At 44.3% G+C, this 12,811-nt stretch overlaps 1 pseudogene; it reads right to left on the reverse strand.

The window, feature by feature from the left end:
* Positions 1–12,250: 12,250 nt before the first annotated feature.
* On the reverse strand, positions 12,251–12,545 carry LOC144682470 (cytochrome c oxidase subunit 6B1 pseudogene; annotated as a pseudogene).
* Positions 12,546–12,811: the final 266 nt, after the last annotated feature.

The following is a 12,811-nucleotide window of genomic DNA, read 5'->3' on the forward strand; positions in this document are numbered from 1 at the left end:
GGTGGGAAGGTGGGCTACAGATAGAATGGTAAATACATATTCTGCTTCCTTGACTAAATATGAGTAATCCCAAAAATGGTTTTACAGTAACATATATTGAGAGGTGTGATTTTCTTTACTGGCACATACTGACTGGAAAAAAATGTAAAAAATGCTTGAAATGGTCTCTGCTTCAGCAAGTGAAAAGCAGTTTAAAGTCTCAGATGGGGTCCAAATCTAAACTGACCACCTGCAGGATTAACCTGTCTGCCTCTCTCATTTCTATTTACAGCTCCTTTTCATAAAGTTATGTCATTCACTGGTCTTTGTTTGACTTATGCTAGCAGAAATTATAAAGGAGATGACTGATTACTCTCATTTAGTTTGTTGGAAACTGTCAAAAATGTCATTTTACAAGTTCTCTTATGGGGCACAGCAATTGTACTGTCAATGTGAAGCAGTTTCACTCTGCATCTATGTGGTTGTAAGACTAAATTCTGTTAGACCCTTTGCTACTGGCAGGAATCAATAGTTGGAGCATATCAAGAAATCACAGGTAGCTTGTTTCCTGAAGCTTTTCATATGCATCAGCTACATGCAATTAGGTCCCACTGGTGCCCACACTACACCAACTTGCATGTAAGATCTTGCGCATTGTAGGTTGTAGGATAAAAAGAGATCGACCCTGTGGTCAGGGTCCAAAATGACATCACATCAAGCTGGAATGAAATTTCCTGGAGAAGTGAGTCAAAGCTCACTCCACTTTACATCAGTCAGTTTGGGTCATCCAATTTAGACGATGCAACCCTAAAAATTGGCAGGTGATTCACTGTTTTCATTTTGATGTGATTCGTTTTTGAATAGCCATCACTATTCTTTTTACTGATCCACAGATTGAAATAACAGCAATGGTCTGGACTTTGCAGAATGGTGCGTTTAACAGTGTCCACTGCAATTAAGGAGTAAATTGGACAGCACTTCTGGTATACGCACAAACGCAGCTGAATGTGGAACTGTGGACATTCTGGTCTGAGTTACTCTGTTCCTCCATAGGCTGCGCTAATTCAGAACCTTACCAATTGACCCTGCATTGAAATACATATGTAGGAAAGGCCAAGTTTAATAATTAGTTTTGGTTGAGTAATCAAAATATATCAATTAACTCAACTTGATATTCTGATTAATTGTAATCAATGTAAGGCACTAGTATCACACCATGTGAGTTCTTGGGCTAAACAATATACTGGGGCACCAAGGTGGGTTCCGCACCCAAAAGTTGGCGACCCTTCAACTTCCGGGCCCGCCTTCGAAACACACCTGATAACATGTCAATTGGGGCTTGTTAATTTCCAGGATGAGTTTGAGGCCTTCATCCCACCCAATCAATATTGGAGGGTGGGATGTCCAGCCTCCAATGTTGTTGGCCCTGACCCAGAACGAGGTCACAGCCATTACTTTAATGGGACAGTGTCAGGAGACCCAGCAAATGCAGGATTGCTTCAAGGTTTGGAGGATAATTTGTAATTGTGCAGTTTGCAGTCTTCTAAGATGAGTGCATTTTATTTTGAACTCTGCTGTCTCCAAACCTTGGCATGATCAGAGGTGGCTATATTTTTTAACCTGAACAAGTTCCCCACTTCTTTGCATGAGGAGTTGTCGAGTTGTTGCATATTTGCCTCCAGAGATGTCTATGCCATTGGAGCAAGGGGAGAGGGGTGGAGAGAAGGGCCAAATCAGTCCCTAGATTCATGAGGACTCCCTGAGAGCTCTCCTACATGCAGTCTCTGACCGACGTGAGCGGCTCATGCCTACCCCTGGGAAGAGGAGGAAGCCAAGCCAGACACATGCAGCCTGGGAGGAGGTGGCTGAGCGGGTCAGCAGTGTTGGGCTCATGAGAAGCACATGGTCTGAATGCCAGAAAAGGCTCAATAACCTCATGAGGGTGGCCTGGGTGAGTGAGGCCTCTGTTTGTATAGTCTTGTGTCAGTGTGCTGCAGGGTGTGCTCACGAAGGCAGGAGGAAAGTGAGTTTGTTTGGACCTGAAAGGCAGTGTGATACAACAAGGACCTGGCTGTCTTTGATGATGTCATTGTGCTCTTAAAGCTTTGGTCCAGTTGTAGGGTGGGTGGTTGACAGAATGTACATATGATGGATGAGCACAGCCTCCAGAATGGCATGCACTTTGCTAATAAAGGGTAGACAACATGTCATTAAATAATCTGTAATTGTTAATGAGTGCATTCTTACATATTTTTTCAGAGGAAGTGAGCCCACAATGCCTGTGAGCGAGGCAGGACTGCGGGTGTGTTCCAAGCCTGGTACTGCTGAATCCTTTCGAAAAGGAGGTGCTAACACTCATGGACACAGAGTCCTCCAGGATTATAGGCAGTGGCGAGATTCGAGGAAGGCCTGGGTTTGGTGAAATGGCAAAAGGCTCAAACAGATAGAAAAGGGAACAGGCCAAGCGGAAGTTTAATGGAGGGTTGGTATGACTCAATGAATCTCGTTAATATAGTTCAGATATTGAAACACTGACAAGTTTCATTATTGGAAGCTTCAGATTATCGTTCAGATGTGCATTGTGTCTGCAGAATCATATCACTCATGTTGGACATGAGTAACGTTGCTGAGTGTATTGTCATAGTGCTGATGTGGCAAGGTCTGTGATGCCCACTAACGCCTTTTGTCTCTTTGTCACAGGAGAAGCCTCTTCAGATCCCCCTCCTCCAGATGCTGTGCTGCCACTTCCCTCTGAGGAGGAGGAAGAACCCTCAGAGGATGCAACGTCACATCCTCTCTCTGCACCCAGCACCATTACAGATACTGGCAGTTCGACAGCGATTATCGCGTTGGACAGGGGGACATGCACACGCTGGTGAGGGCACTTCACATTCGCACATGCAGCTGCTGGAGAGCATGGTGGAGCAGGCCTCGGGCAGTTGAAGGAGAGTTCTGGGCGATCCAGAGACTGATTCTGAGTCAGATGACGAGCCTCTGGAGTCATCTGTGAGGCAGCAGGTGCTGGATGTCCAGCGCGAGGTCCATGAAGATTTAGCGGGTATACCAAAGGTGTTGTTTGCTCTGGCCTGGACCGTGGAGGTGTCCATCCAGGCATGCGCACTGCGATCACCCACTCTTCGGAGTGCCAAACTCCCTCCGTGGACAGACTGGCAACTGTCCTGGAGGGGAAAACCGAGCGCATTGCAGACACGATCAGCGGGATGCACTCCGACTTGCACACCATCATCCTCAGGGGCCCAGAGCCAGGGCAACAGGGGAGCATGGGCACAGAGCCAACACCTGGAAACTCACTGGACCAGACGATCCTAGTGGTGGAGAATGAGCAGCTGCCGCCATCTGGAAGTACCTCTCAGGGCATTTCTGAAAGTGGCAGCATCTCCTCCGTCCATCCGCCATTGACACTGTCCTCATGCAGTGCCGCAGCAACTGAAGATTCTCCTGCCTCTCAGCAGAGGTCTGCTGAAGTGGTGGGCCGCTCCAGGCCACGTCCACACAGAGGACACCCGCCGAAGTCATCCGGGGTAGGGGAGGTGGCAGATCAGCCGCCTCTCTCCAGTGCAGCAGCAAGCGAGGGAGGAGCACTGACCCGGAGCACCCGTAAAGATGTTACAAGTACTCCACAGTAATCACCAAGAGGAACACATGGGCGAGTTGCTTATTGTTGTTTGTTAATATTCCTTTCACGTTTGTAAATTTACCCACATCTCAAACACCCTTATGCTAATGTTTTAATGCTGTGCTGTGACTGTAGTACTTGTATCTGGAGGTAGATGAAAGCTTGATAATACTGATGCAGGGCAGGAGGACTCATGCGTTTACATCAGAAAATGGATAGTGTGTTGACATGACGGTGACAGGACTCACTCAGTGCACATGGGTAAAGGATTGTACAAATGGCGACCACACCTCTCTACTGCAGGGACATTTGAGACTATTAAATCTTCTGCCGCATTTAGGCCATGGTGTCACGGCCATCCATGCGATCATGGCCAGGGCCTCTGACCTGAACGTCGCCGTGTTCCCTCACCTCATCCTTGTCCTCATCCTCTAAGGATTGGCTCCTATCTGCAATGCCCTCATCCTCCAAAGCATCCCCTCTTTGGAAAGCGAGGTTATGAAGCTTGCAGCACACCACAACCATCAGGGACACAGGTGAGGGGGAATCCTACAATGCTTCTCCAGATCTGTCCAGGTACCTGAATCTCATCTTCAAGAGTACAATGATCTGCTTGATGATGGTCCTGATGCTTCCGTGACTCTCATTGTACCTTCTTCCTGTCTCAGTTCTGGGCATTCTCACAAGTGTCATTAGACGCCTCTTCAATGGATACCCCTTGTCACCTAGGAGCCATCCATCTAGGAATCAGGGCTGCTGAAAAGCTCTGGTAACTGTGAGTTGCGAAGGATGAAGGGGTCATAGCTGCTGCCCGGGTACCTGGCGCACACCTGCATGGTCCACGAATGATGATCACAGACCAGTTGAACATTCAGCAAGTGGAAGCCCTTCCTGTTGATGAAGGTGCAGGGGTGTCCAGCAGGACCCTTTATCATGACATGAGGAGACCTGCAATCGCTGTCAAACCTCAGACTTGATCTAGTTGATTCTAGACGTCCGGTGTGGAGGAGATGTAATTTCCTGCCCTTCGGATCATTTCCTCAGTGAATAGCTTGATGCAGTGATGCACAACAGGCTGTGTGATGCCACTGAGGTCTCCACAGGCTGTCTGAAAGGAGCCGGTCACAAAGAAGCTAAGTGCAACAGTAACCTTCAGAGCTCCAGGCATCAGGTGCCCCCTATACAGTTGGAGGAGATCTCCCTGCGAGCAAGTCACAGAGTGATGTGACTGTGGCTGTATATAGCCTGCGCCTTCTCTTGCATTAAGTTTCTGACAGATAGTTTACACTTTGCCTGTAAACTTGAGGGGCTGCATGAGACCTTCTGTGCCTCTGCTGAGGATGTCTGTTGCCCTCATGACCCTCAGGGTCTGACACAGCTCTGGCCCCTTCATGCACCACCAGTGCATCCTGGACCTTCTGCTCTGCCCTCTTCCTCTCAGTCTCCTCCCCCTCACCTCCTCACTGGAGGTTGTGTCTCCCACCAAGACCACAATGCCCATCTGTCTCATATCCTTTATAGCCCTGGGAGATGGCCAAGAACAAAATATAGCACTCAGCAGTGTACTCAGCAGCCGAGAAAAGGCCTCTAACTCATATGATTTTAAAAGGGATACTCTGCTCATTCAAATAAGCACTGCCAGCAGTTACAGATCTATTAACTGCTAAGCTGAGACTCAGGGCTCAGCTGTAGCTTTTAAACCCACCCTAATAAGCTTCCCCTTAAAAAAAACTGGAACCACACATGGTGTGAATCTGACTCTAAAAGCATATTATTGCGTTCACACTGTATTGCGGCCGTCAATTAGATCATTAATGACTTTAAATACCCTCTTAATTGACATTTACATAACGAAGGCGAGGTTCCGACTTCTAAGACCTCCTGCCTGCCCTATTATATAAAGCTGGTGTGATGACGTCAGGAACGCTGCAGATATCATTTCACCTGATAATACCTCTCCAGGTGCAGGGAACGCTCTCGATTTGGAAGCATATTATTCAACCCTTTGTCCTTAGTTGCATTATTCCTTGACTCGTGAAATATGCTATTTTGCCTTTGGCCAAATATTGGAGGAAACCCTTTGTTACATTTTAGATCTTAATTATAGGACCAATGTGAGGTTACTTGTAGTTTAATTGTCAAAGTAAATGTTGCAAAGATTGTCAAGGTTGTCAAGCCCCTACTCACTTATCATGCTGAATCTCTCTCAAAAGCCTATTTTAAGCCACAGTTTTATGTCTTAAATTGTCTCAGCCTTTTAATTCAAGGTGTCTTTGTAGTTATGTAGTTCTTGTGACTTTTATTCCTTTTGGACATATATCATGCAGTTCGTGTATCTTGTTACCTCAGTTTTATCACATTGGTTGACTTTATGCATTGATTTTTATACACACTCTATAGACTTTATGTTGAAGTAACTTTGTAATTTTGATATTAGTTCAAGCTTGTGTTCCTTTTGTACTCTTTTGTCATTTTTAAGTCACTTGCTCCGAGCATTATATCACGAGGAAGTCACATGTAGGCATTTGAACACTCCAGAACACCAAAATTCTTTCGAGTTATCAACAGTCACAGATTGCAACTCTTTTGAGTACAATCACAGTTCTTGGTTTCCGGGAGTGGGGCATGAACCCACAACCCTCTGATTCAAAGGCAAGGGTGCTATGAACTGAGCCACAGCTGACACCTCAACCAGAACACCAAAGATGTATCAATTAGGCTTTGGGGACAATGAACCCGAAGCATCAATCATTAGAAAATGGCACCACATATCCCCTTATCTCAAAAAATCAGATACACAAATTACCTTGAGGTACCTTGTTGTCTTAGTGAAAGCTATAAACTTAATAAGATAACAAGGAAAACCTGTAATGAGAAGGATGCTCCCATAAGTGATTGACATCTTAGGGAACCAGTCAGAAGTTAACAGGAAGTGACATCAGCAAGGTGACCATCGCACTTAAGAGACCAATCGAACACTAATTATGCACCACCTAACCAATCAGGTACTGATCATACGTTGCCTGGACCAATCAGAGCTCAGGGATGCTACTAACCATGCACAGAGGTAGTGGTTAGCAAGGGTTAATAAGCAGCAACTTTTAACAGCCAGCTGCACAACATGAAGAAGCAAGAAGAAAGACTACGGTTAACAGAACACCTCAAGAGACAGCACCATGGTCAACCAGAAGTCGCGAGCTGGTGTTCCAAAGTGAACTGACTGCTTCTACTAAGTATTACATTTTTGTACTTAATGTGATTAACTTAGTAAATTCTGTGAAACTTATGACAATACACTTGTATCAATGTGTGGTCTATAGCTAGGTGGAACAGGAAGTCCCTTTTAGGTATGCAATCCTAACTCAGTCTAACAATTTTAATTGACTTAAGTCTTACAATTAAATTAAAGAGTACCCCAATACCCCAAATCTTACACATACAAAGGCATTAAGTTGCTGTGTTTGCCCAATAATTATCCACTAAACATGCCAGAAAAAGCTAGGGTGGTGCATTCATGAATGTGATTTTTTTAATTCTTTGATAAATGATAATTACTCTCAAACATCCTCTCTGGTACTGAAAAAATAATTTTCCAAGTGTGGAGTCTCATTCCTTCAGAAGTTAATGAGTGTTAGAAATATTTAAAAAATGGTGATTTTATATTTTTCATTTGACAGAATTTTGTGCTCAGTGTGCAGGATTGGGTCCCGCATTCCGATGCATAAAATGATGCATGGTGACATTGGGCATGCGTCCAGACATCACCGCTCATCATTCCGATCTTTTGTTCTGCAAGCGTGCTTTGGAATTGGCTGCACGCCTGCTAAACTGTCGCAGGCCTGTTAAGGCCATTAAAAAAACTAATTAACCAATTGGACAGGGCTGCCCATCCAACCTTAAGGTTGGCGGGCAGGCGAAGAGTCCAGGCGGCCTTCACATTTTTCATGAAACTTCATCCACGAGTGGGATGAGGTTTCATGAAGGGTTTATTACATGAATAAAAAATTTTCAAACATTTCATAAACATGTCCCAGCTCATGTGACACTGTCACATGAGTGGACATGTGTAAATGATATTCAACTTTCCTTATTTTAACCTTTTAAACTGAAGTTAATCTCTCTGAGGCAGTTCCATGCCTCAGGGAGATTTATGTACGAAAGAGTGCAGGCCCCGACCCTGCATCCTCCCCCCACCCGCACAGGTAGTGCTGAGAATTACCGAGCGCGCGTCACGCTGGGCGGGCCTTAATTGGCCCGCTCATGTAAAATGGCAGCGTGCAGCCGTGTCCACTCCCAACCGGCCTGCCTGACAGGGAGGAAGTTCTCCCCATGCTGCTTTTTAAATTCCATCTGTATTTCCCAATATTTATTTTGCATTATTTAAATCTAATTATACCTTCTGCTTTATACGCCTAGTTTAGACTTTCTGGCCCAGATTTGTGCTCCCAAGGCAGGTGCATAGAGTCAGGAAATTTGCCTGCCTTGCACACCCACCTCAGAAGAAACAGTCCCACATTGCTGTTTTTTCATTCTGGTGGGTCAGGCGCATGCTGGCGTTGAGCCCACTACTCTTGGAGACAGTTTGGAGGCAGCTGCATGGGCTGACAAATGCCAAAGCAGGCTGCTTAAAAGGGATACCTCAGTGCTCTGGGATTTCATCCTAGTTGTAATAAAAGCAGTTAGGCCCTCTAGCCCTCACCCCTCACCATCCCCACCCACCCCCATGGCCTCTAATACCCTTCATGCCAACCTATGCTCCTCTACCCACCCCAAAAGCCCCTTACAGCCCCTATACCAAATTATGCCAACTTACGACAACCCATGACCCCACTCATCCACATATAGCCCTTATAGCCCTTGTGCCAACTCATACCAACCCATGCCCCTACCCACCACTCTTTGTCCTTACACCCTCCATGCCAACTCACCCAGTATCCACTATGGGCAGACCTCAGGAGCCATGCTGAGTTGAAATAAAATTATGTTCTAAGTATTTATTACAGACTTCATTATATATTTAAAAATACACCCTCATCAATAAAAGCCCATTCAATGCATTTAAATCCCCCCAAGTACTTAACCCCATAAAAATGAAGCTTTGTAGTCATAGATCCATATCAAAGACAGATAATCCCTGAATAATCTCTTGAAACTCAAATTAAACTGTGAATTTACAGACCCCCCTCTGTGATAATGATAAATTGTAGAAGCAGTCAAACAGTGATAATACTATAATGACAGTCCTCAGGCTTAGATCAATAAACAGCTATTGAAATGCAAGCACCAACAGCAGGCTTTTTTCCCCCAAAAATTTAAAGTGCAGCAGATTTTAAATACTCGATGGTTCCACAGACCTTATCCACATCTTAAGCACATTCACATCTACACTTAAAAATCGCAAGTCATACAGTGCAGGAAATGGACCTTGCCCCCAGCGAAAATGGGGTCTATTTTAACTCAGCACTGGGTTCAGTGGCTCTGCTACATTCAGATTTCTCCCATATGTGAATCATGTGCTGCTCCCTTCACCCACCCTGGCTAAAATAGGATCTGACAGAAATGGTGGCTGGACTTCTGGACATAGGTTTCCAGCATCATTTTGGATAAGATGCGGAGCCTCCGCAACTCCAAAATCTGGGACTGCATGTCTCAATCAGGATTGTTCAATCTGATTGGTTGAAAAGCCTCTCTGTTTCCTGTCCTGCTCAAAGGACATCACAGATGCCCTATAGAGGGTGCTGCATTGGACCAAACATGAAATGAGGCCAAGTCTTTCCTCCAAGGCCCACAAAAACTTTGTGGGCAGCTGCTAGCAAGCTGAATGGTGAGTGTCATTTCTTCACCATTGACTGTAAAATTCAAGCCATTGCCTACACATTCCTGTGCGGTTAATTTTTTCCTTTCACTCCCTTGATCTATATTTGTCTGTCTTTCTCACTGCCTCATAAGTAGCTCTCCAGCTCCAATCTTACCCTGTCCCTTGATATCTCCCAATCACATTGTCCCTTTCCAACACAGAACAGCTGTAACTCAACCAGTGGCCCTTTAATGAGTTGCTGGTGCTGAACTTACGGTCACAGTCTCAATGTTCTCCCAGCTTCTCGTAGTATTGCTGGGAATCCTGTCTAAATATGTAAGGTAGTGGACCTTACGTTAGGGGCAAAGTCAACATATAGCCCTACAGGCACCTGAGGGGGAACTCAGCACTGTGTGTACATTGTTCTTTTTGAATTTTTGAATCACTGTGTCTTTAAATGCTATCATTTCAAAATGAGTAATGAAATAGTACCAGAGCCTTGTTGTAACAAATTAAATACTGTGAAGTAAACTGATCAATCTCATCACAGCTCATTTGCCCTTACTAGACTGACCTAACAGCAGGAAAATGATGGATGTCAGGACTAAATGTTCATCAATACATGCAAAAGGACTTATGCAAGTGAATCTAATAGCTGAAGTGTAATTGGCTTGAAAACAGTACACTATTATTCAGGCAGGAACTAAGATCAGTCCCTAGGCATTCATTTTATTCCCATTGGAAATCAGATGAGCAATGCTTTGGGCACCTGTTTTTCCTGGTGGATAGTTGACAGCTGGCGATCTGATCAATTTTTGTTTGGGCCTCGTTAGCATTAAATATGCAAATTGTCAGCACTAGTTCTTTGAGATGTTGCTGGTAAGGTCAGCATTAATTGCCTATCCCTAATTGCCTTTGAGAAGGTGGTGGTGAGCTGCCTTCTTGAACTGCTGCAGCCCATGTGGTGCAGGTTCTCCTGCATCGCTGTTAAGGAAGGTGTTCCAGGATTTTGATCCAGCAATGAGCAGGTAATGTCGATACAATCAAGTGGGCTCCTTTGTCCTTGATGGTGCAGAGCTTCTTAAATGTTGTTGGAGCCACACGCATCTAGGCAAGTGAAGAATATTCCATCATCCTGACTTGGTTGGACCCCCACCACCACCATCTGCTTCCGTTCCCATGGTCGTGTTCTAACACCTGACCAGCATCTCCACCCTGACTATCCCCCAACATGATCGGACCATCCCACCACCATCTCCTACTCCGACCCACCCATGCTTTACCACTCCATCCCTGACCGCCATCTCCCACACAGGGTACAAACTCTCCCCTCCCCTCCCCACTAGATTTCCATCAGCAATCTCTCCATGCTTGCTGCTCTACTCCATCAGTCGGGCGTTCTGTCAAGCAGTAAGTCTGGAGAAAAATATTAATAGACACCCTGCTGTTAAAAGCTGGTAAGATGTTTGGGAATCCAGACCACCGAGATAATATGTGCCTGACCCACAGAACAATTGCAATATTATTCCCTTCTCCCACAGTTTATCACACTTACTATTAAAATGTCAACTGTTTAGCAAAGTACTCCTTATGGTCCAGCAATTGTTTTGAATCAGCACTGTGCAAAATCTGGTGACTACCAAGAAAAATCAAGGGAAACCCTTAAAACCTGTAATGCTACTCATTTAGTTATGAAAAAAGGAGGGCTATACTGTACTAGTGTAATAGCAGGAATATGTTTACTTATATTTTAGTCCAACTTCTTGGGTTTCACATTACACCAATATCAATTTTCTGCTGATAATATTTCCTACAATATCACAGCCAGCGATGCCTACATCCTGTGAAAAGAATAAATAAAAATAAATATTGAGAGGAGCTGATCAGGAACCCCAGTTATGAAGACTGATCCTCCCTTCTAATGAAGTGCTCTGTTTCCATTCATGCATAACACAATTATTAGCCCACAAACACTGCTGTTATGCCCTGAAAACAACAATTGGTATTGGATCTAAAGTAAACCATGCTATTCACCTAGAGACAGGGTTTGAAAATGCATCTGTAGCATCACAACAGTCAAGTCAGTCTATTAAAGCAACTCAATTTAAATTGCAGTTCTTATAAGGGCAGGACTACCTAATTAACTTTCATGTCAAAATGGACAAACACTGGCTATTTCAGTTAAAAGGCATTTGCACATCAACAGATTTCAGTATGGTTTCTTCATGTTAAATAACACAGGTAACACATTAGATTTGAATGTAATAAATATTGTATTAATTTTAATATTTTCAACAGTAAAAAAATGCAAGAGAATAAAATAGACAAAAGTTCAAACTCAATTCTGCTTGTAGCATAATTTAAAGAAAATTGAATTTTGTTGAGCTATTAATTATGGTCATTGGTACTGCTGTGCGTTTGATTTTGTACTGCTTATTGTTTTTGGGCAGTTGGTAAATATCATGGGTTGTAACAGTACACTAGCTTCAGTTAATTTTAGATAAATTACAACAATGTTATTGAAGCCTAGTTTGTAACTGATGAACTTGCCTGTCATTGCTAATTTACCTCACAATTACTTAGAGGTTTCGGTAGTGAGTAACAACTAATTGGGCCAGTTTATCATATGGTATGGTAGCATAGTGGTTTTTTTTTCCACTGTACAAGAGGCTGCTGGAAGCCTTTATTTCGAGAGTGTCACAGACAAAGAGATTCACAGTTTAACATGCAGTGAATTTTAATTCAGACAGGGTGGGGAGGGTGGGGGCTGTGGCTGTTAAGCTCCCCTGTCTCTTGAAAGCACAAACAAAGTGGGAGAGAGCGAGGAGGGAAGGGGGACAGGGTTGGTAGGCATGCAGCACCGACAGAGAATCTGGTGGACTATATCTTGCCAGCAAAGGTCCCAGATTCACGTTGTTCATCCCACTTATTAACCCAAAACTTCAGGCAAAGGGACTTGTAGACCTTCTGGTACCAGTTGCACGGTGATACATCTTTACCACAGACTCCGAGAGCCTCCTGACAATGATGGAAATCCAGGTAGTTCTGATAATAGTTACGTGTTTGGTTGGTGTTGGGGAAGCGAGCATCAAAGGATGCTCTGATGTGCTCCTGAATGGTAGCCATGTTTCTGGTGAGGATTTTCCCCTGATAAAATCTCCTCTTCCTCTGCCCGCCCGCCTCCAATGGGACTAATAAAGTAGAGCCCTAGACTAATGATATGGAGGTAACATGGGTTCAAAACCCACCACTACAGCTATGAAATTTAAATTCAGTGAATTAGTTAATTAAATAAATCTTGACTAAAAAAAGCTTGCCGTCAGTCAGTCCTTGAAACAAGGATGATGTTTGCGAGGCTTCATGATCTGAGTATTCTCAGGTGACTTAGCAGGCTAATC

Source organism: Cetorhinus maximus, chromosome 7 (genome assembly GCF_964194155.1).
Source record: "Cetorhinus maximus chromosome 7, sCetMax3.hap1.1, whole genome shotgun sequence".
Classification (NCBI taxonomy): Eukaryota; Metazoa; Chordata; class Chondrichthyes; order Lamniformes; family Cetorhinidae; genus Cetorhinus; species Cetorhinus maximus.